Here is a 24,296-nt window from a genome sequence, read left to right as displayed (position 1 = left end):
AGCACAGGGCGCAGGGCGCCGCGCTCCCGGTCCCGAGCGACCCTCCGCGGCGCCCTCCCACAAACAGCGGGCACGCTCCCCGGGCCCGAGCGGGGCTCTCGCGCCGGCCCGCTCCCCGTGCGCCCCGAGCCGCCCCGTCGGTGCAGCCGCGCGCGCCCCGCCCGCCCCGCGCGCGCCGAGCGGCCGGGGCGGAGACTACAAGTCCCGGCGTGCCGCGCGCGCGCTCCCCCCTGGGGTTCCGGATGGTGAGCGGCGAAGGTAAGGCGAGCTCGCAGAGGCAGCGGCGGCGGCGGCGGAGACGGAGAGCGGCAGGCAGGCAGGGCGAGGGCGAGAGACGGAGGGCGGGAGCGAGCGAGGCAGAGCAGACAGACAGACAGGCGGGCGGGCAGAGCGAGCCACCCGCCAGGCTGCGCTCAGCCCCGCTCGCAGCGGAGCGAGCAGAAGGCAGGAGGAGGGAGGGGAAGAGGGGGAGGGAGGGAGAGAGGGAATCCAGCTACCACCACCCAAAGCCAGCGTCTGCTTTCTGTCATCATTTCCTTTTTCCACCCAGCTCGGGGAGCAGAGAAAGGCAGAACGAGCGAGGAGGGAAGACAGCCAGAGAGACAGACAGACAGCCAGACAGCCAGCCGGGGAGCGCGGGAGGGCGGAGGGCGGCGGAGGAGGAGGAGCAGGCGGACTACGCGGGGCGCGTTCCCTCCCAGGTTTGCAATTGGGGGGTGGGGGTGTCCAGGGCCGAGCGAGTGTGTGCGCGGCGGGGGGAGCGAGGGGCGCCGCGAGAGCCGGGAGCGGCGAGGCGGGGGGCGCCGCGTCCAGCGGAGTTAGCGGCGGAGAATGTGAGCCGAGGCGCGAGCCATGCTGTCAGCGACGGCGGGCGGCTCAGGGTTCCCCCACGACTCCTCTCCCCAGCAGCCCGGCGCCCGCGTCGCTGCTGCCGCTGCTGCTGCTGCTGCCGCTGCTGCCGCGGCCGGAACACAGACGCCCCCCAAAAGCCCCTCGCCTGACTCGGACCCGCGGAGCCGGCAGCAGCCCAGCACTCCGGTGAGTCGCTCCTCCTCCCCTACCCTACACCCCCGCCGGGGGGACTGGCCGGCCGGGCTCTTTTGTGCAGCGCGCCCTGGGGGGGCCACCCCCCAACCTCTGCACCCCCGGTCCGGTCCGCCGGACCCCGCGGCTGCGGTGCCCGCGGTGCGATCGGTCTTTGTTTCCACCGGGGCCCGCGGCTCGGCTGGGCTCGGCTCGAAGCCTGGCAGGCAGCGCCGGGAAGGGGGAGGGGGAGGTGGACTGGGAGGGGGGGCGGAGAGGGGGGGTTCTCGGGTTTCCTGGCCGCCCCGCCGCTCCCCCGGCTCGGGGGCGAGGTGCGCGCCCAGCGCTGCCGCGCGCCCCCTCCTCCTTCCCCCTCCCTCCGCCTTTGGATTTAAAACTGCAATTTGCTCTCCAGCTTGCTGAGAATGTGGGGGGGGGATGAAGGGGGACCGTGGGAGCGGAGAACAAGGCTGGATTTTAGGATCGGCACTGGAAAAGGGGAGCCTGCGGAGGGAGGAGCCCCTCCCCTCCGACCCCCCAAATCCCAAGGTTCCACAGGCGCTCTGGGAGTTGAGGGGCGGGGACCCGATGACCCACAGGGGGTGTGGGGCGGAGGAGGGATTTGGGGGCGGCCAGGACCGGAGGGGTTGGGCCGCGTGCCCGGTTACCTGGCGAACAAAGTCGACTCACTTTTGCATAAATAAATAAATAACCGCCTATCAATGCGTCTCCTCTGGGGCTCTGATTGAATCGGACCCCCTTCTTCCCCAGGGGGTGGGGTGCTGAGTGACAGCTGTCAGCCCCCTAGACCGAGAGCTGGGGGTGAACCGTGGGATCTGGGTCCCTGTGCTCTTCACCCGAGGGCGCCTTCCCCTGCTGGGTCAGGGTCCCTGGGCTTAGCCCGAGGGGCAGGGGGCTGGCTTGGAGTCTAGGAAATAACCTTGTTTCCTGTTCGACAGGAAAAGGGACAGCAACCCAGAGTTCGGGGGCTGGGGGATGAGGACTGATGGGAGCTGGAGCTGGGGGGGTGGTGACTCCCCAGCAGTCTGACCCCCCAGCCTCCTGCCTGGCGAAGGGTCCAGCTGAGGGAGGAAGGATGTGGCCTTGCTGGCCGGAGGCGGGATCTGGGGCTGTCCCTGAGGCGGGCAGCGGGCACAGAGCAGGAGGAGGGAGAGAGAGAAGCGGGGGCGGGAATTCTCTACCGCAGACCCTGGGGGCCAGGGCCAGATGTGGAGGGGTGGGGAGGCTCCCCGCCCTCCCAGCTTGCCCCCACCCCCCGGCTGAGCTTGGGAGGGGCTGAGCCTGGTGCCCTTGGTTCTGCACCAGTGGCTGACTGGCAGGGCCAGCTGAATTTGGGCCCAGGCGTCACCCCGGGAGGCAGGGCTGGGCTGCACCAGTCTGCTCCTTGAGCCCGAGGAGGGACCCTTGGGGGCCTGAGCTGGCCTGGCTGGGCAGGCGTTTCCCGCCGGACCAGTTGGTGTCAGGCGGGACTTGGCCCCAGCTCCCTGGACTGAGCTGAGGGTGTGAGGACAAGCTTCGCCTCCGGGGTCAGGGTGGCCACATTTTGTCCGCTGCTGCTGCTGCTGTTGCTGCCACTGGCAGGGCGGGGGCATGTGCCTGGGCCTGGGCACAGTCCTGCCAGGGGCATTTGGGGTGTTTCTATTGTTGGCTTGTTCCTGTTCCGTGTGGCCCGGTGTGTGTGTGTGTGTGTGTGTGTGTGTGTCTAGGAGCTGGGGCTGGGAATGAAAGGTGACTGTGTGTCCATCCTGCCCCCCTCCTCCAAATCAGGGTGGTAGGCAAGAAGGCTGGGCTGTGATGATGAGCTGCAGGGGGAGACCCCCCAGGTGGCGTGGGCATGCTGTTGCCCTTACCCTCCTTTGAGCAGATGCATATTTATTTTTGTAGTAATGGAAAATCAAACTGGAGAGTTAAGTTGAATTCATTTTTTTTTCTCCTGCTGTGTCAGTGCTTGGAGTAACCCCCAGACACCGGTGAGCTTCTGCCCCAGAATGCCCACCCCTCAGAGGTGGCAAAGACCAGGGAGGACTTGCACTTTGGGGCCAGTGAGCACCAGTCCGCTGCAGTGACTTGCCCCCCCCCAGGGCCTTGAGCTGGGGCAGGTGCCCAGGTGGGCAGGTATAGCCTCTCCCCCAGAGCCTCCCCCCCTCCACGCTCCGCACCCCAGGGTGCAGGCTGGCTTCTTGCACACCTCCCTGATCAGTGCCCGTGATGTGCCTGAGCCTTCAGGGACATTCCCCTGGTGGGCTGTCTCCCCTGCCTGGGCTCCCAGCCCACGTGCTGATATTTATTTTCTGTAGTAAAATCCATTTTTAATGCCGTTACTTTTGAAATAATATAGAGAGAAACAAATGTGATGTGTTTAAGTTGCCCTCTGTGAGTTTTTAATGTGATCTATGGCTGAGGTAGTGATGGAAGGAACTGTTGGGCTTGGAGAAATTTGGTGTCATAAAGAAAAAGAGCTTGCTGTTTATTGTGGTTGCTGGGCTCGGGGTCTGGGGAAAGGATTGGGGGGCTTGGGGGGCAGAGGGCTCCCACCTCTAGGTGCTGGGGGGTGGCCAGCTTGGCTTCATGTTTAGCCTGTGAGAGTTCCAGGAGTCATTCTGCCTTGCTTCCCAGCCCATGGTGGGGATTTTGGTGAAGGGGCTTGGGAATTGGGGGCTCAGTTCTTCCCGCTGCCCGTGCTTAGTTAGGTCTCAGCGGGGAGGCAGCTGGTGGAACTCCCTGCGGAGCAAAGCAGGGAGGTGTAGTAGGAAGGTTGGACTTGCCATCTAAAGATTAGGGGCTGGGGTCTCCACCCCTCTGGAGGTCGCTGGGGGCTGAGGGGGCTCAGGCACATGTTGGGGTGTTGCTGGAGTGGTAGAACCAGGGGATGGCCAGCCCTTCCTCTGATCTGCCTGAGGCGTTGACTTTGAACCACTCCCTCCTCTCTGCCTCTCTTCCCCATTGGACAGGGGCTTCCTCCAGGCAAACCTGACCGCCCTCATTTTCTTCTTCCCCCTCCATCCGTCCCACCCCCAGGTCAACTTTTTTTTTTTTTTTTTTTTGGTTTGTGGAATACAGAGCTCTGTGTCTGATGCCAGCCACCCAGAGCAGGAGGTGCCATGCCTGCGTACCAGATGCCCAGGCCCTTCTGAGCTGGCTGGCTGAGGTCAAGCAGACTCAATATTATGGGATGGAGCTGTCTCTGGGTCCCCTGGGTCTCTTGGGAAAGGGGGGGGGGCACCAGGATGGGGTGGAGCTAGAGACTGCAGGAGAGAGCAAGGCTAACATTGTTGCTAATGCCAGCAGATGGGCCCCCCAGGGAGAGAAGAGGGGGAGTCCAGAGGGGTGGGGAGGAGAGAGGCCCAGACAGCCACATGCTGGGGAAGAGGGGAGGATGGAGATGGAAGCCAGGATGCCACTGGGGGCCAGAAGAAAGCAAAGCAGGGCCTGGCTCAGGGTCCCTGGCATGGGGCTCCGGAGCTTCTCCATGTAGCCACGCCCACCCTGCAGTAGCCCAGCACACCAGGATCAAATACTGGGACTGTTTCCTAGGGAAGCAGATTGTAGAGGGTGGGACAGGTGGGGGTGGGAAGGGGGAGTATGCCTCCTACTGGGGAAGGAGAATGGGGACCCCAAGGCAGGGAGAGGAGACCTAGTTGAATGGGAACTGAGCTGAACTCTCCCTGGGAGCTGGGGGGGTGGGGCCTAAGGTGGGTCCAGCACCCACAGGTTGTAGGGGTGCTCTGTGCCAGGAAGCCTCTAGGTTACAGAAGCAGGGAACCATTAGGGCCCCAAAGCCATTGGCATCCTTATCCTGCCCTGCAGGACAGGAGGCTGCCAAGCCTGGAAGAGGGGAGCCACTGGGGCAGGTCACAGGTACTGCGGGCTGTGATCTAGGCTCTTGGCACTGTGCCTTCCGGAGCTGGAGAAGTGGAGCAGCTGCAGGGGGCCTCCTGGGTGCTGAGGGGGCTGTAGCCTGGGGAGAGGAGCAGGGAGCAGGCAGGCACCCTTGTGGCCAACCCCCCCCCCCAGGGGAGGGGGAGGCGCCACTGCCATGAGAGAGAGGAGAGAGGAGGGGAAACAGTGAGTCAGGCTTCCAAGAGCTAAGGATGAGAGCGCCAGAGCCGGAGGGAGAGGGCAGGGAGGGCTGCTCGGGAGGGGGAAGAGGGAGGGGGCCCATCCAGGGGCAAGGAGAGTGAGAGCAGGCGGGAGCCAGGCCCTGGCCCAGACCCAGCGGCAGCAGCAGCAGCAACAACACCAGCAGTGCTGTGTGGAGGGTGCCGCCAGTATGGACTTTGCCCGCGGTGGGCCAGGAAGGAACCAGATTCTGCCCCTGCAGGCAGCATCTCTTTCCTCATTCCTCATTTATGATCCTCTTTCCCCTGCCCGGGGTCTCCCGAGGGATACCGGCATCTTCTCCTCCCCTCCTCTCGTACCTCAGCTTCCTGGAGGCCCAAGTGCTTGTGCTGGGGTGCTGTGAGCCTTGGGAAGGCTCCCCAGTGAAGCCCTGGAGTTCATGTCACAGCAGTGGGTGCTGGCCTAGGGGAGGTGGGATGCACTGTGGGGGTGAGGCCCTGGTCTGGCAGTGGTAGGGGCTGCTGGGGGCTACTCAGGATGACCAGTACCTGGACAGGAACATGGCCCTCATGTGTCAGGGACAAATCTCCACTGCTTCCAGAGCTGGGGGAAGACGCTATGGGGTGCCGTCCTGTTGCACTATGTAGCTCTGGGTAGGTGGGGAGTAGAAGAGCTCCCATGTAACTGGCAAGAGCTGCCTGTCCAGCCCCTCATGCCCTTAGCTGGGAGCAGGGTGGGAGGGGTCCCCAGGGACTGCCTGGAAGGGAGGAGGGAAGATGCCCTCCGCCACTGCCTAGCTGACAGGAAGCTGTGGCTCCCAGCTCCTTCTTCCTGCAAGGCCTGGATCCCAGGTCTCTTCCCTAGGCCAGGCAGAAGGAAGGTTGGCACTGGGGGGTCACTGGGCTGCAGGCCTAGCTTCGCAGGGAATGGAGAAGTAATGCCCGCAGCCTCACTCCGCCCCCACCACAGGCTCAAGTTCTGCTGCAGTGAGGCCCTGCTTTCTCTGCTCTGGGGTCCTTGGCCTGGGAACCCAGGGGAGAGGCTGCGCCTGCAGCTGGCTGGCCCCGAACTCCCTGTTCAGCCCAGCTGTTAGTGAAGCTTCCAGAAGCTGTAGTTTGAACACCCCCCTGCATCCTGGGAGCCAGGGGCGTGGGGGGTGGACTTTGCTGACCCGGGGCAGTGTGCCTCAGGAGCAAGTGGGTCCCCTTGAAAGGACTAACACAGGCAACCAGACAGATGGGCAGTGGGACAGACAGAGAGAGATGCACAGATGGACTGGGACAGAGAGAGAAGGACGGACGGAGGCACTGGCAGAAAGAGGAGCCTGAAACCTTGGAGGAACCTGATGGGAGGGGGCAGGGAGGAAGAGAGGCAGAGACTCTTGGACTAGCCGGGGTGCCTGAGATGGGAGGAGAGAGACAGAGAAACAGGAAGAGATAAGGAAAGGGGGAAACCCAGCCGAGAAAGAGAGGAGAGGCTCTAGGCTACAAACCACAGGCAGGGATTTGAGAAGAATCTGGAAGGTGTTTTCTGCCTGTTCCCTCCCAAAACCCTGGGGCCAGCCAAGTCTCCATTCCTTCCACCCCCTAGCTTTGCTTCCAGCTGCTGAGGCGGTCAGAGGGAGAGGGAGGGAGACAAGCAAGCCCTCCAGAACCCCCCTTCCCTGCTTGGCTTCCCTGGGGAGGGGCAGTGTTGGGGGTGGGGCAGGGTGGGGAAGGAGATGGGGGGGGAAACAATTCCTTGAGCCCTGACCCCACTGCAGATGTGCTAATCTCTGTCTCCAGAAAAAGTCCCCTCACACTCAGTGCTTAGCAGAGGGTGTCCTTGTGAGCGCAGCCCCCACATTCACACCTGTCTGCGCAGGCCCTGCTCCCCCTTCCACACACACAGACATTCATGCTGTATCTCACAAACAGAACAAATGAATGCAACCCATCCCTGACCCACAGGCCCTGTCGTAGGATCTTAGAACACACATACACTCATAGGCACATTCATGCCCTCACACCTACAGTGGCCGTCTCACACTGGAGCAGAGAGAGGGACTCCCACACTGACCTAGCTGGCAAGGTACAGGGACCAGAGGGCATAGCATGTTAAGGGCAGCCCTCCTGGGAAGGTGTAGGACCTGGTCTGGATCCCAAAACAGCCATAGGTGATTTGGGGTGGGGAGCAGGGGGAAGCAGCTATCTGATAGCTGGTGAGAATGTGTGTGCACACATGTGTAGGTAGGAGAGATTGTGAGGGTCTGGCTCCACAGAGACCCAGCACTTCGGGCCATGGGATCTGTGTGTAACAGGGAGCTTCAGAGTGTAGGGAGTGGGTGGGTGTATGCATGCCAGTGCCTTGTCAGGTATGGGAATGTGTGTTCCTGTGATGTGTGTGCAAGACGGGTGTATGTGACAGCACAGGGCTTGCTGAGTAGGAGTATGGAGACATAGTAGATTGCATGCGAATGAAGGGGTGCAGGAGCCATGTGTGAGTGTGGGGTGTGTGCTAATCGCAGGGTGTCACTGCAGCTATGAGGCCTTGAGCTTGCTACCAGACTTGGAGAGGGGCTGTCCAAGGCTCCAGGGTCACCTGAAAAGGGACCGTTAGTGCAGCTGTAGGAGAGGCAGTGTGGGCTCACAGCTGGGTGCTGAGCCACACAAATGTACCCTAGGACAGATGAGTCTATGGCTTCCCTCCTCTCCGGGAGGGCTTTCACCGAGCAGGCCCTGCCCCAGCCTGGGCCTCTTGTGACACAGTGGTGCCCTCCAGGCCGCTTGGTGGGAGCTCCTACCTAGACCACCTGGAGGCAGGTGGGGGGCCAGGACCCCTGCTGTCCCCCAGAGATCTTGAGATGGCCCTTGCTTCTCTGGCTTGGGCACATCATCTTCTGACTGGATGCCGCCACCAAGGTGCAGCAGATGGGTTCTAGCAGGTTGCCCCCCAGCTTGGCCCCCAAGCCAGGACTTTGCCCCTGGACTCCTCAGGGGAGCCTCCCCCTCCTCCAGCAGCTCCAGCACCTCTCTGGGCACAGGGATCTGACTACAGCCCCCAACACCTCCTAAATAAACAAACACAACTGCCCCTCACTCCCAGCCCTTCCAAACACAGCTGCCGGCTGCTCGGCACCACTACAGATACACACACATAGCTACTCTGTGCCCCCATACCCCTGTGCCTCCCTTCGGGGCCGCCTACAATTCCAGGACTCCAGGGGCACCTGGTGGCTGGCCACAGGTATCCTCCCTAGCCCCTAGCTCTCGATCAGACACAGGTCCCCACATTGGTCTTTCCACAAACAGCAGGTAGGGAAGATCTCAAATGCTTCTTGCACACAGCTCCTGCCCCAGTCCAGCAGCCCCTCTCCGACCCTCGCAGCCCACCCTCTTCCCCATGCAAGTCCCAGCAACTTCCAGAGACACTGCCCCAAGCTCCTCCCCCAAGCCCTGATTGCACAGCCCTGATAGCCCTCCCAGCCCCTTCCACTGTATTCTCAAGCCATTCTACTCCCTCTCCCCTCTCAGCGTCTTGCCCCTGTCCCCCAGGACCTGCTTGAGACAGCGCAAGTTCTCTTCCATATTCAAACTCCCAGAGTGCCAGCTCTGCAACCAAGTACCCTCTCCCTGTCGCCCCGGCTCTACCCCAGCCCGGCAGCTACACACACGCCACACTCGCTCCAGCAGGAATGCTCCGTGTCGCTGCAGCAGCTCTCAGACACAGAGGTGTTTTACATCAGCTTTGCATAGCTCCTGCAGACCCCAGTAGGCCCCAGGAGTCCATCTTGGCCCCACAGGTGCACACCTGCAGCTTCTGTGGGTCACCCCTATGGCCACAGCATTCACCCCTTTATGCTCTGAGCAGTGCCTGCCTGTACCCCGCAACACCCTCTCTAGGAGCTCATCTCACTCCCACCAGCCACACATTCCAGTCCCAGTGTTGCCTCATCTGGCAAGGTATCTCGGCCCTCCACTGCCCCATGCCATCCATGCCTGCATGGTGAGGACCCCTCTTAAGAGCTCCCCAACTCAAGACCCTGTGCTCTGCTTCCATCCCACCCCAGCCTGGGCTTGGGATTAGAAGCTGCTTTGGGAGTGAGGCAGAGCATCTTGACACCCCATTTTCCCCAGACATGCCCTGGCTCTGGCATGTCTTGGGGAGTTTCCCAACCTGCATTTCCCCACGGCTTGCCACCACCCTCCCTGCCCCTCCAAACCTAGGCTCACCTGGGAGGGCCCTGGAAAGGGTTGGAGAAGCTGCTGGGTTCACAGCCCTCCAGGCTTCAGTGCTTGGTCTCCCTAGGAGTCAGTTCCGACAGGGAAGGTTACTTTACGGGAGATGCATGATTTTAAACGGAATCTCCACCATCTGTTCCACCCCCTAATTACAGATGCACAGAACCCGCCTTGGAGGGCAGCGAGCTAGGGGAGTGATTTAGAGGCAGAACTGCTTCTGCCTGCATTAGGGCTGGGGATGCTGGGCTATGGGTGAGGGGAGTGAGGGGGCGGTTCTGGGTATTGCTTACAGCACCCCCCCCCCAGTCCTGTCTCTTTCACAGGGGCCCCTCATGCCTCTTTTCTTGCTGGGGGAAGGCTCATGGAAGGGGCTGCTTGACCACCCCCCTGAAAGAAGCAGCTGCAGTGCTATGGGGGGGTCCCCAAGACGGCCTGTGCGCTAGTTCCTCAGATCCTGGGATGCAGGTTCATTAGGGCCTTAACAAATGCAGTGCACCGATTTTCTGCCTGCCTGCCATGGCCTGGGGAGCCCCAGGCACAGTCTTGGCCACTGTCTGCCCCCTTCTCCCCACTGCCCCAGGGTTGCAGGGATGGGTGCTATAGGGAGGGGACAGAGCAGAGGGAAGGGCGACCATGTCCTGGGAGACCAGGCACAGCAGGTGTGCCCACCCACCAGGTGTGTCGCCTTCCAGTGCCCTTCTACCTTGGTGCAGCTGGCATGATTGGCCCCTGCCAGAGCCACGGTCGGTCTGCACCAGGGCCTGGGCCTGAGAGAGGCTCCAGGGACACACTGAGGGTGGGCCTGTCTTGGCCCAAGGGTGCCAGGGCCCCAGCCTATTCAGTGATGGTGACAGCAGCAGCAGCAGCAGCAGCAGCAACAGCAGACACACTGCAGTAGGCGCCGGAGCATTCACTGCGGGGAGAAAGGCTGGGCTGGAGGAATTTTAAAGATTGCTGCAGGCAGGAGGGTCTCGGGAACCCTGCGGAGCGGGCAGTCATGCAGAAGTAATCCTATGGCTGCTGCCCGCCTGGAGGAGCAGAGTAGAGGGGGCTGGGAGGGAGGCAGGGCCCATCCACTGCCCCTATGCCACCGGTCCTGCCTCCACCAGTCCTGCAGGGGCCCCAGGGGCCTTCCGTAAGGAGGCACCTTCTCGGCTTCGGTCCACCGTGGCATGTGCCCCCTAGAGGGTCAGTGCCACAGCTGTTGCTCAGCATTTTATAAATAATGCAGCACCAAGGTGGGGGCCAGCTCCACCCACAGTCACCTTGGGTCACCCACTGTGGTGCCTCCAGCTGGCAGTCCTGAGGCAGAGCCCCTCTCCCAGCCTGAGCCTCCTCTGCTGTGTGAGCTGAACCCAGAGGCCCAGCCACACTGGGCTGTGCCAGGGGCAATAGAGTGTGGAAGAGCCTAGAAACTCATCCTTTGTCCCACCCACCCCCAGCCCTCACAGGTAACCTGGCAGCTGGCTCAACCAATCCGGGTCCGAGAGGGATAGCCTGTTCTACCAGGTCCTCACCAACTCCTGGCCCTCCATTTTGCAGATGGAGTCACCGAGTCCCAAGTCCCAAAGGCAGAAAGATGGTCAAGGGCGGCCAGCTGCTGAACTCCCTCCTTCCTTCCCCTCAGGCTCTTATCCTAGCCTCTGCTCAGCCGAGAGCAGGGCCTGGATGGCGGTGGGGCGGGGGGCGGCGGGGAAGGGAATGGTATGTTTGGGAAAGTGGTTGCGGCTGAGAGGTTGCCATGGCGATGCTGCAGGATGCTGAGATGAAGTGGGGGTCCCACAGGGTCTCTGGAGCCCCCAGCTCCACACCCCTGTGGTCTGTTCCTCCCCATCTCCTGTCCCCCACCCAGATGCCTGTCATTGTGGCTCCTGTGACAGGCGGGGTGGGTGACAGGTGGTGCAGGTGATGGACTGGGTGGGTGACGAGCTGGGTGGGTGACAGGTGGTGCGGGTGCGAGGCAGGCAGGTGACAAGCTGGGTGGTGACAGGCTCTGGGGATGACAGGCAGGGGGTGTGGCTGGCAGGGATGCTGTCTCCTGGCTGGTGGCCTTATGCCGCCCCTTACCCTGGTATGTGTGCATGCCCAGATTCTGGGCTCAGAGCTTGGGGCGAAGATACTAATGAGGCTCACTTGTGTGGAGGGGCAGGTGCCTAGGCTCCCTAATAAGAGGCCATTAATGAATCAGGGAGGCAGCTAGGGGGCTTCATGGAACTCGGCTGACCCTCGTGGGTGTCCTGGCCTGGCCTTCATTCTCCAGCCAGGTCAGCAGCCCTCCTGGCCCTCTCCGCATGCTTCAGTTTCCGTGCCACAATCCTGACTGTGGCCATTACCGTGTTGGGTGTGGGATTCGGCCCTGGGTGTGCATTTCCCCATTTTAGCTCAGTGGTCCTGGAGGGAGGCACTAGGACTCCATTGTACAGAGGAAGACCCTGAAGCACTCATGCTCTTAACCACCCTACTGGCAAAATTTGGCTCTAAGTGCAGCCGCAGAACCTTTCTTAGGGCCTGCTTCCCTCTTCGGAAAATGCACTGGATGCTGGAGAGACCATCCCCAGGCGCTCCTCAGCTCGGGTGTGGGTAACTTTAGGGACTCCTTTGAGTAGCTGTCACAGCCTTACCCTGGATTCTGGGTGACATCCTGCACTGGAAAGGAGGCAAGCCTTATCACGTGGGCGGAGCAGAAGGGGGGATGCCTGGCATGACTGTGCCGCTTCCTGCATCATGTGGAGGGGAGGCAGAGGCCCAAGGCAGAGCAATGAGGGCCCAGGGTCACACCCCTGAGCTCTGTTGGGTCCCAGGGGACCCTAGGGCTCTTGGTTGATTGGAAGGGTGTGGTTGGGTGTGGTGGCAGGGCTAGGAGGTTCCCTCCTCCAGGCCTCTTCCCTCCCACCCCCCGTGGCCTGGTTCTCTCTGGATGTTGGGAGCCCCCAGCTTCCTGGAGGCGGCAGAGGCCTGTTGGCTGGCTCTTCTCTGGAGCCCTGCTCCCTTCCCATCAATCTGGGCTCCTAGTGTCAGGCAAACCCCTCCCTTTGGAACCCCCTGGGGTGGAAACTCCCTGGCAACAGCTGATGGATGGGTTCGGGGCCTTGACATTGGCTCCAGGCCACAGCATGGTCCTGGAGGGACCAGACTGGGGCTGGGGGGCTTGGAGGGGAATTTAAGGGAGAAGAAAGAGGCTCATAAATCCTACAGCATCTAGTTTCTCCTCTTGGACCTTAATCTCTCACCAAACCTGCTTTCCAGCTGTTCCTCTAAGATGCTGGGGCTAGGGCCAGTGGGAGCCCACCTGCCCACTTCCTTCTCCTGCCAGCTGAGGCTCAGCATATCTCCTCCACAGGTTGCACCCTCCCTGGGGAAAGACAGCCACTGTTGTTGGCAGGGTTAAGATGGTGGTGTCCAGGCTGCTGGGTTTTGCCCATGAGTCATCAGGGGAGGTAAGGTAGAGGGCTCACTGCCTTAATTTTTTCAACTTGGGGTTGGTATCCTCCCCTGGAGGTTTTCAGCTGGGACCCGCAGTCTCGACCTGCCCAGAGTGCCCTGCCCCTGGGAGGGTCACACAGCCCTGCCCCTAAGGAGCCCTCAGAACCTCAGGCGAGGTCTGGGGTCCAGACTAGGGGCATGCTGGGTGGCTGCCCTGGCAAGACTTTCTCTAGCAAAGGCTGGGGAGGGCTTGAAGGGGAGCAGAGGAAGCAGGCTGGGGGACCCGGGGAGCCAAGTCCGCTTGGAAGGCTCTGGCTTTCCCACGGGCGCAGGCAACAGTAGGCTGGAGTTCTGGGGCCCTCCCAGCTCCCCAGGGAAGCCGTTGCTGCCTGGCCCCAGGGACCCAGGCGTCCTGGCGGGTGAGGGCGGGTCTCCAGCAGGCGCCCTGCCAAACCCCGCAGCCTGCTCACCAGGAATCTTGTTGCTGAGAGATGGAAAATCCCGGCCGGCCGGGCCTGCAGCTCATCCCTCCCCTCCGGGAGGAGGAGGGGCCCAGAGATTCCTTCCTGCACCCGCCCCCCCTCCCATCTCGGGACAGGGCCCTCCTAGGCAGTGGGAGGGGCTGGGGGCCCAGGACAGGCCTCTAAGGCCCGGTCACATGTCCTGGAGCCCTGCCCAGCCCGCAGTGGGCACCAGGGCACTCTGGAGTCAGAATGAGCCTGGCGCAGCAGAGGGGGTGGGGGTGGGGAACTGAGGCCAAAAGGGTGCCTGGGTAGGGGCTGCTGCCTGGCTGCAGCCCTACTGGCTCCCCCAGGGTAGAGGGTGAAGAGTGGGTTCTCTTCCTTGGACAGGAAGACGAATGATCCCATTATGGGAGCGTGATTTTATTCCACGTGTCACGGAGTCTGAGATTAACTTGCTCACCAGTCTGTGACAAACCTCACACACCCACACACGCATAGACACACACAGCTCTCACACAGATCAGTATTTCCACACAGAGACACAAGTACACACTTACACTTGGCTATGCCAAGGTCTGGGCCCACCAGCTGAGGAGCACAGCATGGCCTGCCGGCACTCATGGCCAAGGCCACCCAGATCCATGGCTGGCAACAGGCGGTCCAGAGGATCTCACATTCTCTTGCCTAAGCACGCACAGAGTCAGGGACACACGGTGTCTCTGACACACACGGAACCAGACACAGTCATGCAGTAGGCGTTGACCAACAGCCACACACCCTGAGACAAAGGCGCAGACATACATGGAGACAAAGACAGGCGCAGGCACATGGCCGGCTGTGCTTGCACAAGCACAGGCATGCACACCCGGACACAGACAAAGACAAATAAATGCCCAGAGGTTTTGCTGTGGACAGATGTGGAGGCACACGGACATCTGGGCTGCCTCCTCGACCTCCCTGCCTGGGGACATGGTAATCTGGCGCCTGTGGCTCCAGGGAGGACGCAGCAGACTCTTCAGCTCAGTCACAGCCCCCCCCCCCCCCCGGCAAAGCCTGGGCCCCCCGCCAGCCCCCACCTCTGGCACTGGGCCTGGGACTGAGGCCACAGCAGCCACGCCCTTCACAAAGCCCTGATACCTCTTCCCATGGCTTGCCAGTGGTCACGCTCCAAGCACACCAATTTTTCCACACATGCCCTGTACCCATGTTCCCTTCCCCCTCCAGGCTCTGCATGTCTTCCCCAGCAGACACATGTGTCATGCACACATACACACGCGTGCCCACAGCCTCTGTGGTATGCACAGACACACATACCCTCTCACCCGCTTCTCATGCCAGCTAACCCACAAATGCAACACGCATACCCGTTCCTGCCTCTGGGCCCACACCTCTTTCTTGCACGCACATGTGTACACACCCTGACATGGACGCTTCTCTTCCTGCATCTCACACTCCTGCCCTTTGCCCAGAGTGCAGCTTGGCTAAGATCAGCCCTGGCAACATCTGTCACTGCGTCCTTGGCTTTCCTGGCCTCCACCTCTCCCCTTCCACCTCCAGCCCTGCCTGTTATGGCCTTGTAGCTTCTTGTCACTGCTCTGCTTGGTCAACAAGGACAACCAGCATTCAGTTGGCAGACACCGATGAGCGGGGGCTACAGGGTGAGCCCTGGGGAGGCTGCAGTAACCAAGGACCACGTGGGCCCTTCACTCAGGGCCCTCCATTCTGTGATTAGTCTGCTTGTTGGCTGCCTGTAACTGCCAACAAGATGATCAGGTAACCCTGGAGTTTGCATGTGGAGAGATGTGCAGTTCACAAGGAGAATGTGGAAGGGCATTCCAGGCTGAGGGTGCAGTGTGCACAAACCGAGGAGTCAAACCAAAGTCTGGTGTGCTGGGAAGACAACACAGGTGGTGCTCGGGGCTCAGAACAGATGCTGCAAAAAGGCAGAAGCCACATGGCCCCAGGTGCAGACGCCATGCTCAGTGGGCCACAGGAAGTCATGGCAAGTCTTTGATACCAGGACTCAGTAGGCAGCACAACAGGTGGGCAGCGGTGGTGGTCGAAGCCAAAAAAGGCGAGCTAGGTGGAGAGGTTGATGGAGTGGCCTCAGAACCTGAGCAAGGATCACTGTGAGGATGGGGCAGTGCAGGGGATTGTCACTTATTGGCTGGGCATGGGGGGAACCTCACAAGAGATTTCCCAAGCCCTCCTGAGAGCTAGGTGCTGGGGCGTGGCCCATAGGCAAACCACCCCAGCTTCACAGGGCTGCCCTGAGCATGCCATCTCACAGACAGCAGGAGCTCAACAAGGGCTGGAAGGCCAGCACCCTGGGAGCTTATGGCCCCTGCCTGGCTGTGAGTGATTTTGTCGGGCAGGCAGCACAATCTATGACCAGCAGGCCCAGGGCCAAGCTCAGAGATTGGTGGAGTCCTGTGCCTACCCAGTGCTACTGTGTGGGACATCAGACAGGGAGCAGCCATGCTGAGCGGTGCTGGGGGGCGAGACCTGGAATGTGACCACTGAGGATTCCACTCTGCTTTGATACTCACCCTCTCCCCACCCTGTTTGCCCATCTGTGCCATGAGCTGATGGGTTTTGTCAGGGAATTCTAGCATTGGGTGGGGAGGGGCCTGGGCTGACCACCTGAAGTACTGTCTGTGGCTTGGGATTCTGGGCCTCATCAGTGTGTTCTTCCAGAGCATTCTGAGTAGAAGGGCACATGGTGGTTGGATTTAGGGGACTCCCAAATGAGGGGTGGCAAGCTCAGTGCCAGATGAGAGTGCTGTATCCAGATCTGACTTAAAGTCTCACAGAGAACCAAGGAGAGTAGCCTAGGTTTCTTGTCCCTCCCGCCTTGACCTGTGCAGCAGTGGCCTGGGCCATGTGCCCAGGAGGGCATAGTGCCCAGTCTCTGGCCTGGGGGTGAGGACCCTTCCTGCCCACTGACCCGGAAGAGGGCTTGGGTTCAGGAATGTGACTCAGCACTTGGAGTCGGCTGGGGGTAAGGAGCCAGGAAGCCAATGTCACAGTGGCCAAGCCCAATGAGTGCCATTGCACTGAGGTTGCTGGGAGGTATAGTCTAAGAGTTGTCTGATGGGTCCCCATGACCACTTGGTTGCCCTGGATCTTGGCTGCGAGGAGCCCTTTAAACATCTCACCTGTGAGGTGGGGTTGCTAGAGAACTAATTTCCTGTGCTATTTTAATTTTTACTGTATTTAATTTGCTGTTTATTTTAATTAATTAGCGGCGGGTAATCGCGACCGTAACTTGCTGCTGCCAACTCTTCCTTTCGGGAGGGGAGGAAGCCAGCCAGGTGATGGCTGGGTAGGCTGTGGGGGACCGGGAAGCTCTGGTGGGTAGGCCCCCCTATGCGCATCCCACCCCAGGGTCTTCCTCTCTCCCCCTGGCTCACCCCAAGAGGCCCTCTGCTCCCCTGCTCTGCCTTTCCTTCACGTGGGCTTTGGCCCTGGCCTACAGTGTGGTGAGGAGTGGCCATGTCTGTATTGTCATGTCCTGGGATGCTCACAGGGGTCTTGCCTTGGGCAGTATGGGCTGGTGGGGAAACTTTTGAAAAACAAATTTTAAGTTAGTTTATATTATTTTTGAAATATTTAATTTTGTCTGAAAGGCAGATTTACAGAGGGGCGAGACAGAGAGAGATCTTCCATCTGCTGGTTTATTCCCCAAATAGCTTCAGTGGCCAGAACTGTGCCAATCTTCCTCTGGGTCTCCCACATGGGTGCAGGGTCCCAAGACTTTGGTTCATTCTCTGCTGATCCAGCACCCATATGGGATACTGGTGCTTACAGGCAGAGGTGTAGTCTGTTGAGCCACAGCTCTAGCCCCTAATTTATTTTTATTTTATTTGAATGGCAGAGAGCCTTGGAGACAGAGATTTTTTTCATCCACTGGCTCATTCCCTAAAAGCCCGCAACAGCCAGGCTGAAACCCCGGGGCTAGAAGGTCAGCTAGTTCCCCCATGGGTGGAAGGGACCCAGGTAATTGAGCCACCCCTGTCGCATCCCTGGTGTGCATTGGCAGGAAGTTGGATTGGAAGCAGATGAGGCTGGACTCAGTAAGACTGTCCCCCAGACTGTCCCCTCAACATGCACATCTGCTGGACAAGCTCGTAGTGATGCCTGGGACTAATTATTAGGGGCAGTGCCACTTCCCAGCCTGGTGCCCAGCACCATTCCCTTCAGGTGTCCATTCACCTCAAGGATGCCCCCCTCGGGCCTGAGGAAATGAAGAAGCTGAGGCTCAGAGAGGCCCAGTGACTTGTCCAGTGCTACAGAAAAACAGGGTCTGCATCCTGGCCATCATCTGTCCAGCCCCATGACATGAGTTTGCAGCAGCTGGAGGGAAGGGAGGGAAGTGTAGTGGAGATGAGGATGGGGAGACTGGGTCACAAGTCTGCTGGGACCAGGAATGGGATCCCTAGCACAAGGGGTTTCTGGAAGGTCCAAGAGCTATTTTGTCTCGTTTCCGTGCTCTGGCTGGCCTCAGCTATCCATCTGCATCTGGGGTTACTCTGTCACTTGTTTTTTACTCCACCGCAGGGACCCTTCCATTGGCCAGGAGGAGCCCTGCTTTTATGAGTTTGCCCAGTCCCAAAATTCTGCTGATCCCTAAATACATATTCATTTCATCACCACAGCCACCCTAGGATTATTGTCCGTACTTGGCTGAAGGAGCCTTTGACCTGGGAACTAGAGTTCTCCTTTTAAATCTCCATGTTGTCTTGCCCCAGGAATTTCCTAAGGGGAGCTGGGAACCCTGAGTTTCTGGGAGGTAAGGTGTCTTTGGAGAGTCTGTAAGGCCCAGCCTTGCCCTCATCACCCCTAAGCCTGATAGGGCAAGCACAGCCCACAAATCAGGGTCTGCTATGGGTGGACACATGTGGGAAGTCCATGTGTACCCAGATGATGGGGTGCCACTTAGTGGTCAGAAAGATTTGGGGAGCACAGTGCATGTTTCCACAGTGCCAGGCACCAATGGGGGCATGTGGCAGGGCTGGCCCCAGAGATCTCACTGTGTAACCAACTGGCAAAGTGAGTGGTTGGTGGGAGCACTTCCCAATAGTTGTAGAAGACAGTGGGAGAAAGTCATCGTAGATGACCAGGATGCTGGTGAATGGGCCTGGACTTTGAATCCTGTATGAGCTTAGTTACTTGACGCCTCTCTTAGCCTCCGCTTCTCATCTGCCAAGAGGACTTGATGGTGATGGCACTGTCACCAGAGGGTCCTGTAAGCCTCAGAAGAGAGCAGGTAGGGAGAATTTGACCTTGGAAGCTGGGGTGCGGGGGCGGCGCACAGGGAGAAACTGCCTAGCCCCTGGAGAAGGAAAGGTTCTTATCCCTGGGTGAACTTTAGAACATATCAGGATGGGAAGGGTTACAGACCCCAACCATGGTAACTCATTTGTCCTTCGTCAGCCTTGATTTCCTTGTCTGTAGAACGGGTATAATGGTAGCTTTTCCCCAACCCACCCCCACCTCCAACCTCCAGGGAATGAGGGTTAAATTGGTTAATTTATTCAGTAAGTAATGTTGAGCACCTGCTGCATGCAAGATGCGTTTGCAGTCACTGCAGAAGGTAAGGGGCTACAGCATCTATTAACACTTTTTTTTTAAAGCAGTCTTAATGTTATCATCCTCATCTAGAAAGGCAGCAGCAGGCTGGTTGGACAGGAGAAAAGAGAGGGGCCTGAGGCTTTGAGAAGAGAGTTAGCAATGTGATAAAATGCTACCAAAATAACAGGCTGGCATTGATGGAGTGCTCACTGTGTGCCGGGCACATCCACTTAGGAATCAGGTGCTCAGATTATCCCCATTTCGCAGATAGGAAGCAGGTCCAGACAGGTAGAGTGAGATGCCCCAGGGAAGTCAACTTGTAGGAAGAGTGGAACTGCCGGCTGAGAATCCATCACTGTGCTGTCAGTCACAGAGCTTTAAGCTTAAGAGATGGGGTGCAGGGGGGCTGCAGGTGCAAAAGAGGAAGGGAGGGAGACCTTTCTGGGAGGGGGCAAAAGGAGTAGAAGGGAAGGGACAGAGGTGGGCTAGGCCTCAAATTCAGCAAACAACTGGAGGGTGGGCCAAATCAGCCAGGGCTCCTGCAAGCTTTGTTTTATTTATTTTTAAATCAGTCGCAAGGCCTTAGCTCAGGAAAGGCAGCCCATGAAGAGTAGATGGAAGGCTTCCTGGAAGAGGTGAATCTTGAGAAATGGGTGACGTCCACAAAGGCCCTGGGGTCAGTGGGGTTTAGGGCTGAGAAGTGGGAGGAAATGGCTGAGCAAAGTCTGAAGGAGGATTAGGAGGGCTCATGGCCTCCAGGCCACAGGGAGGGTGGCAGCTTCAAGAGGCTTTGCTAATGCCGAGATGGAAATAACCCCCATGTAGACTGGAAATAGAGCAAGGTGACAAGAGGGCAGACTCCAGAGTCAGGTCCCTGCGAGGTAGCTTTCTACCGCCGCCGGCTGGGGCAGGTCCCCTGACGACTCATTTTCACGATGGTGGTGGTGGTGATGATGGGCTGTGCCTGCCACGTGTGGCTCACAGAAAGCACCTGATTCCCTCTCTCCGCTCTCAAATGCATCCTTGGTACCAGGCACTTTTCTATTTTCTGGGACACAACAGCAGTGAACACAACAGAGAAAAATCCTTGCCCTCCATAAGCTTGCAGTTAGTGGAGAAATCAGACAGTGAACATGTGGCTCGACGGTGCTGTGAGATGTGGAGGATGAAGCAGCAGGGGGTGGTTTAGGGAGAGCCAAGGTTCAGGGTCATGGTGGTTCTAAGTAAACTTACACATGGGGGCTGCACTTGGTGTTATCTGGGTAGTGGGGCATATGAGAAAAAGGCACCTCCCAGCCAGGAGTGCTGTGTGATGTTCAAGTGTTGCCATCCCCAGTTTCTAGAGGACCCTCCAACCCCTGGGGGTCCTGACTTAGAGGGCCATCCTCAGGTCCCTGGGACGTGAGCAGAACTGTTTGAAAGTGAGAGGAAACAGACTGAGAGAAGTAGATCAGCGAGGGCGGAGGCAGTGCCCAGGCGGTCCATGTCCATGGGTGAGTGGAGAGCCGGGGCAAAGGCTCATTTCCATGCAACGGACTTGTGGTCCGCTTGCCCAGGCCTGGCTGCTGAGGGTGAGCCCCGGGAGTGGCTGACCCCAGGGCCAAGCCCCAGGGCAGAGCAGGGACAGTAGGCCAGGTCTGAGACACTGTGGTTGAGCAAAGGGGCAGACAGTGTCCAGAACTGAGTGAGCCTGTGGGTGGTGTTGAGACTAAGGCTGGGAGGGGTTGGCTGGGGGGGGTGTAGTCAACTGGTCACTGGAGAGGGAACAGCCGGGGGGTTGGCCAGTCCGGAGCTGGCCATGAAGGCCCTTGGATGTCAGGCCCAAACCCTCAGCCTTGGCATTGTGGTTAGCGGTAGAGAGCTCTGAGACCTTTCCAGGTAGAGACAGGGTCATGAAATCCCTCTGCCCTAGGTGGGGCACATGGCGTCCAGGTGATTGCACAGGGGCCCCTAGGGGACTTCCTCAGACAAGCAGGTGAGAAATGATGGGTCAGGTCGGAGCTAGCCTGAACTGGGAGAATGTCTAGGACCCAGGTGACTGTTTCCCTGGTGCTAGCCCTCTACCTGACTTTTCTCTCTCTGCCCTACTTGGGCTGAAATTCAAGCTCCTTTTCCATTTATTTGTTTATTTATAATAAAAAGGCAGATTTTACAGTAAAGGAGAGAAAGAAAATCTTCCGTCTATTGGTTCATTTCCCAGATGGCCTCATGGCCAGAGCTGGGAGCTCCATCCAGGTCTCCCACTTGGATGGCAGGGACCCAAGTATGGGCCCATCTCCCACTGCCTCCCAAACACATTAGCAGGGAGCTGGATCAGAAGTGGAACTGCTAGACGAATTCATGATGTTGTTAAAGGGGCAGAACAATCCTATGAAATAGGCCCTGGTATTATTACTCCATTTTTATAGCGGTGAAAACTGAAGAGGCCTAAATAGGGGGAATGATTGGCTCAGGGTCAGAGCTCAGGTCTTGACTGTCAGCTACAGGACCTGAGATCCTAACCACAAGGCCAGGCCAGGGTTCTCGGACTGAGGAAAAGAAACATGGCAGGGTGAGGGGCAGACCCAGGAGGATTCTTCAAGGACATGGAGAAGGGGGCGGCTGGAGGTCAGGGGGGAGGGGGCAGTGGTTCCTCCTCAGCCAGAGGCAACCTCAGTGGGCTAAAGGTGAGGTGCCCCCCCCCCCCCCGCTGCCTTCCAGAGGGCTTGGTGCCTGTGCCTAGGGAAGCTCTGGAGCCCACAGGGCAGGGGTGTGGCGTATGGGGCTGATCTGCTCTTGGTCTGCCCCTTTGAGGAGGTGGACCTCCAGAGTCAGCCATGCCCTCTCCGCCCCATGCTCCATCCCAAAGCCATGATCTGTCTGGGGGAGTCCTCCCACCCCAGAGAGGAGTCCTGGTACCCATTTGCCGAGACTTGAGGAGAACCTGGATGCGAAGCTCCTTGGGGCCGGGGTCAGGCTCTGGTTTAGATCCTGGTGACAGCATCTTCCAGAACCACAGCAGGAGGTGGTGTAGATTAGAGCAGGTCTTGGCTCTGACTGGAATCCAGATTTCTGGGGACTTGGGTCTGTCAGTCATGTGGGACAGGAGTTTTCTGTAAACAGCTGGAGAGTAAGACTTCCAGGTTTTATAGGTCATTTGGTGTCTGTCCTGAGTACTCAACCCTGCTGTTGTGCCTTGAAAGCAGTTACAGACAATGCAGAAATGAACTTGGCTGTGTTCCACACAAATCCAATGACAGGCCAGAGTTGGCCTCTGGGCCACAGTATGCCAACCCCCTGGTCTAGACGCTTATTCTTCTTAAGGGCCATGTAGATTTAAAAAAAAAAAAAGAAGAAGAAAGATTTATTTTGGAATGTAGAGTTACAAAGACAAGGGGGAGAGACAGAGAGATTGTCCATCTGCTGCTTCACTCCTCAGGTGACCATAATAGGCAGCGCTGGCCCTCGCTGAAGCCAAAAACTTCATCCCTGTCTCCGTGTGGATGCAGGGGCCCAAGCACTGAGGTCATTCTCCACTGCTTTCCCTAGGTGCATCGGCAGAGAGCTGGATCGGAAGTGCAGCAGTGGGCACACAAACTGTTGCCCATGAGATATTGGCATCTGAAGTGGTGGTGGCTTTTACCTTCTCTGCCACAGTGCTGGTATAGATATCAAATCTGATGGGGACCTAAGAGGGCAAGCTTCGGGGGGGGGGGGGTCAGACTGGAATCTAGATCTGTGGCGGGTTAGTGTGGAAGGTGATCCAGGGCCGCACTCCTGTTGGGCTCTCTATTTTGAGAATTGATAAAGAAAGGTACCAGATGGTGGTTTCAATCAGATCCCTGGTAGAGTCTTGATTTCCAGACAGCTGGGGTGGGGAGGTGCAGAGACTGAGACCCACTTATCAGGCTGTGGTCTGAATATGGGGCAGTGGGTGAGGTAAAGCCACACAGATACTGATCTGGAGCAAGCCGAATGCTGGCCCCAGGCCAGGGCGCCACAGCATCTCAGAGCAGGTGTGTACAACAGCAATGAAAGCCACATAGTACAGTTTAAAATTTTCTAGTAGCCACATGAAACAGTCAAAAGATAATGTGAAATTTATTTTTTAACAATGTATCTTATCTAGGCCAGTGTATCCCAAACATTATCCTTTTAACATATAATCATTATAAAACAGTATTGAGATGTTTTACGTTCTTTGTTTATAGGCCTGCAAAATCAGGTGCATGTTTTATACTCATTGCACATCCTGATTCAGACCAGTCATCCTACTGGTGCCTAGGCACCACAAGTAGCCAGTGGCTACTATCTTGGGCAGCACAGGTTTAGAATTATGTTTTTCTTGGGGACCATGAGCCAGAGGAGTCATAGCAAGAAGGATCTGGACTAAATAGGGCTGGATGTGCCAGAGGTCCCACCCTTAGGCGACGTGAACTGGGTGTGGCCAACCCAGCCCAGGAGAGCATTTGGACTTGGGGCTGGCCTAACACCACTACCACTCTCCTGCCCCCAGAGTCCGGACCTTCTGGTCCCAGATGGGACCTGTGTTGGGGCTCTGCGTCCCCCAGCCCCTGCATTCCTCCCTCCCTCATCCCAGTTGTCACCTCTGCTATCTAGTCCGGCCTGGCAGGTGGGGCGGGAGGCAGGGTGGCAGCTGGACTCTTGTGGGAGCTGAAGCTCCACCCCTCTCAGCCAGCTGCTACAAGCCTTCCTGGACTGACTGTGGAAACAGGGGGCCCAGAGACAGAAATAAACTGCCAGGTTTCCGGGGCGGGGCTGGGGGGGGCTGCCAGTCTTTGTGCTTCCTTGCTGGGGGGTAGTGGTTAGCAGAGCCTGTCCTAAGCTGTCCCCCCAGTATGCCATCTCTCCTCACCCCAATGACACTGGGGCTAGAATTTGATGAATTACTGCACCCTGGACTTCTGGGACACTTAGCTGGGAGCCTGCCAGGTGCTTAGACAGGAGTAATGGTCCTTGGGTTGGGGAACCCACCTTTGCTAGTCACAGCTGGAGGCAACTGGCACATCTTGCCTTGAGCCTAAGTCCCCTCCTCTGTACCAAAAATGTGATGTTTGTCCTGTGCCACTTGCGTGACCTTCGGCGGGTCACATAGCAACAAGGGGGCTCGTCATCAGCAACAAGGGGGCTAATACTGCCTTCTCCATGGGGACCTAATAATAGGTGAACAGGGGCAGCGATGGCCATCACCCTTGAGCGGGGGTGGGGCTGAGGTGAGTTCCAAGTGAAAAATTTATGGTCCAGGTGTGAACGTTTTTCCAGGGAAAGACTCCTCAGGCCTCCTCACTTTACAAGTAGGAAAGCTGCCCCCACCTCAAAAAAAAAAAAAAAAAAAAAAAAAAAAAAAAGGAAAGGAAAGGAGTGTGGCCAGCCAAAATTGGATATGGTACTCACCAAATAAAGCCCGATAGCTCGTCCCCAATTCACAGGTAAGGAAATCGAGTTCGCTGATTGGCCACTGGTGCCCATTGGCGCTATCCAGTGAGGCCCTAGTCCGCCGTCGGCAAGGGTG

The 24,296-nt window shown here is 58.5% G+C and overlaps 1 protein-coding gene across 5 annotated transcripts in view; it reads left to right on the top strand.

Moving 5' to 3' along the window:
* The first annotated feature begins 313 nt into the window (after positions 1–313).
* AHDC1 (AT-hook DNA binding motif containing 1) overlaps positions 314–24,296 on the top strand; it is a 59,879-nt gene continuing 35,896 nt past the window's right edge. The window contains exons 1-2 of one of the 5 annotated variants that reach the window (XM_058677470.1): positions 314–701; positions 910–1,038. The gene's annotated coding sequence lies outside the window, so the exon portion shown is untranslated. The other 4 variants (XM_058677461.1, XM_058677475.1, XM_058677454.1 and 1 more) reach the window with 4 other exon arrangements.

The sequence above is a fragment of the Ochotona princeps genome, chromosome 2 (genome assembly GCF_030435755.1).
Source record: "Ochotona princeps isolate mOchPri1 chromosome 2, mOchPri1.hap1, whole genome shotgun sequence".
Lineage (NCBI taxonomy): Eukaryota > Metazoa > Chordata > Mammalia > Lagomorpha > Ochotonidae > Ochotona > Ochotona princeps.
The sequence above is the reverse complement of the archived record's forward strand: the minus strand, read 5'-3'. Positions and strand labels throughout refer to the sequence as shown.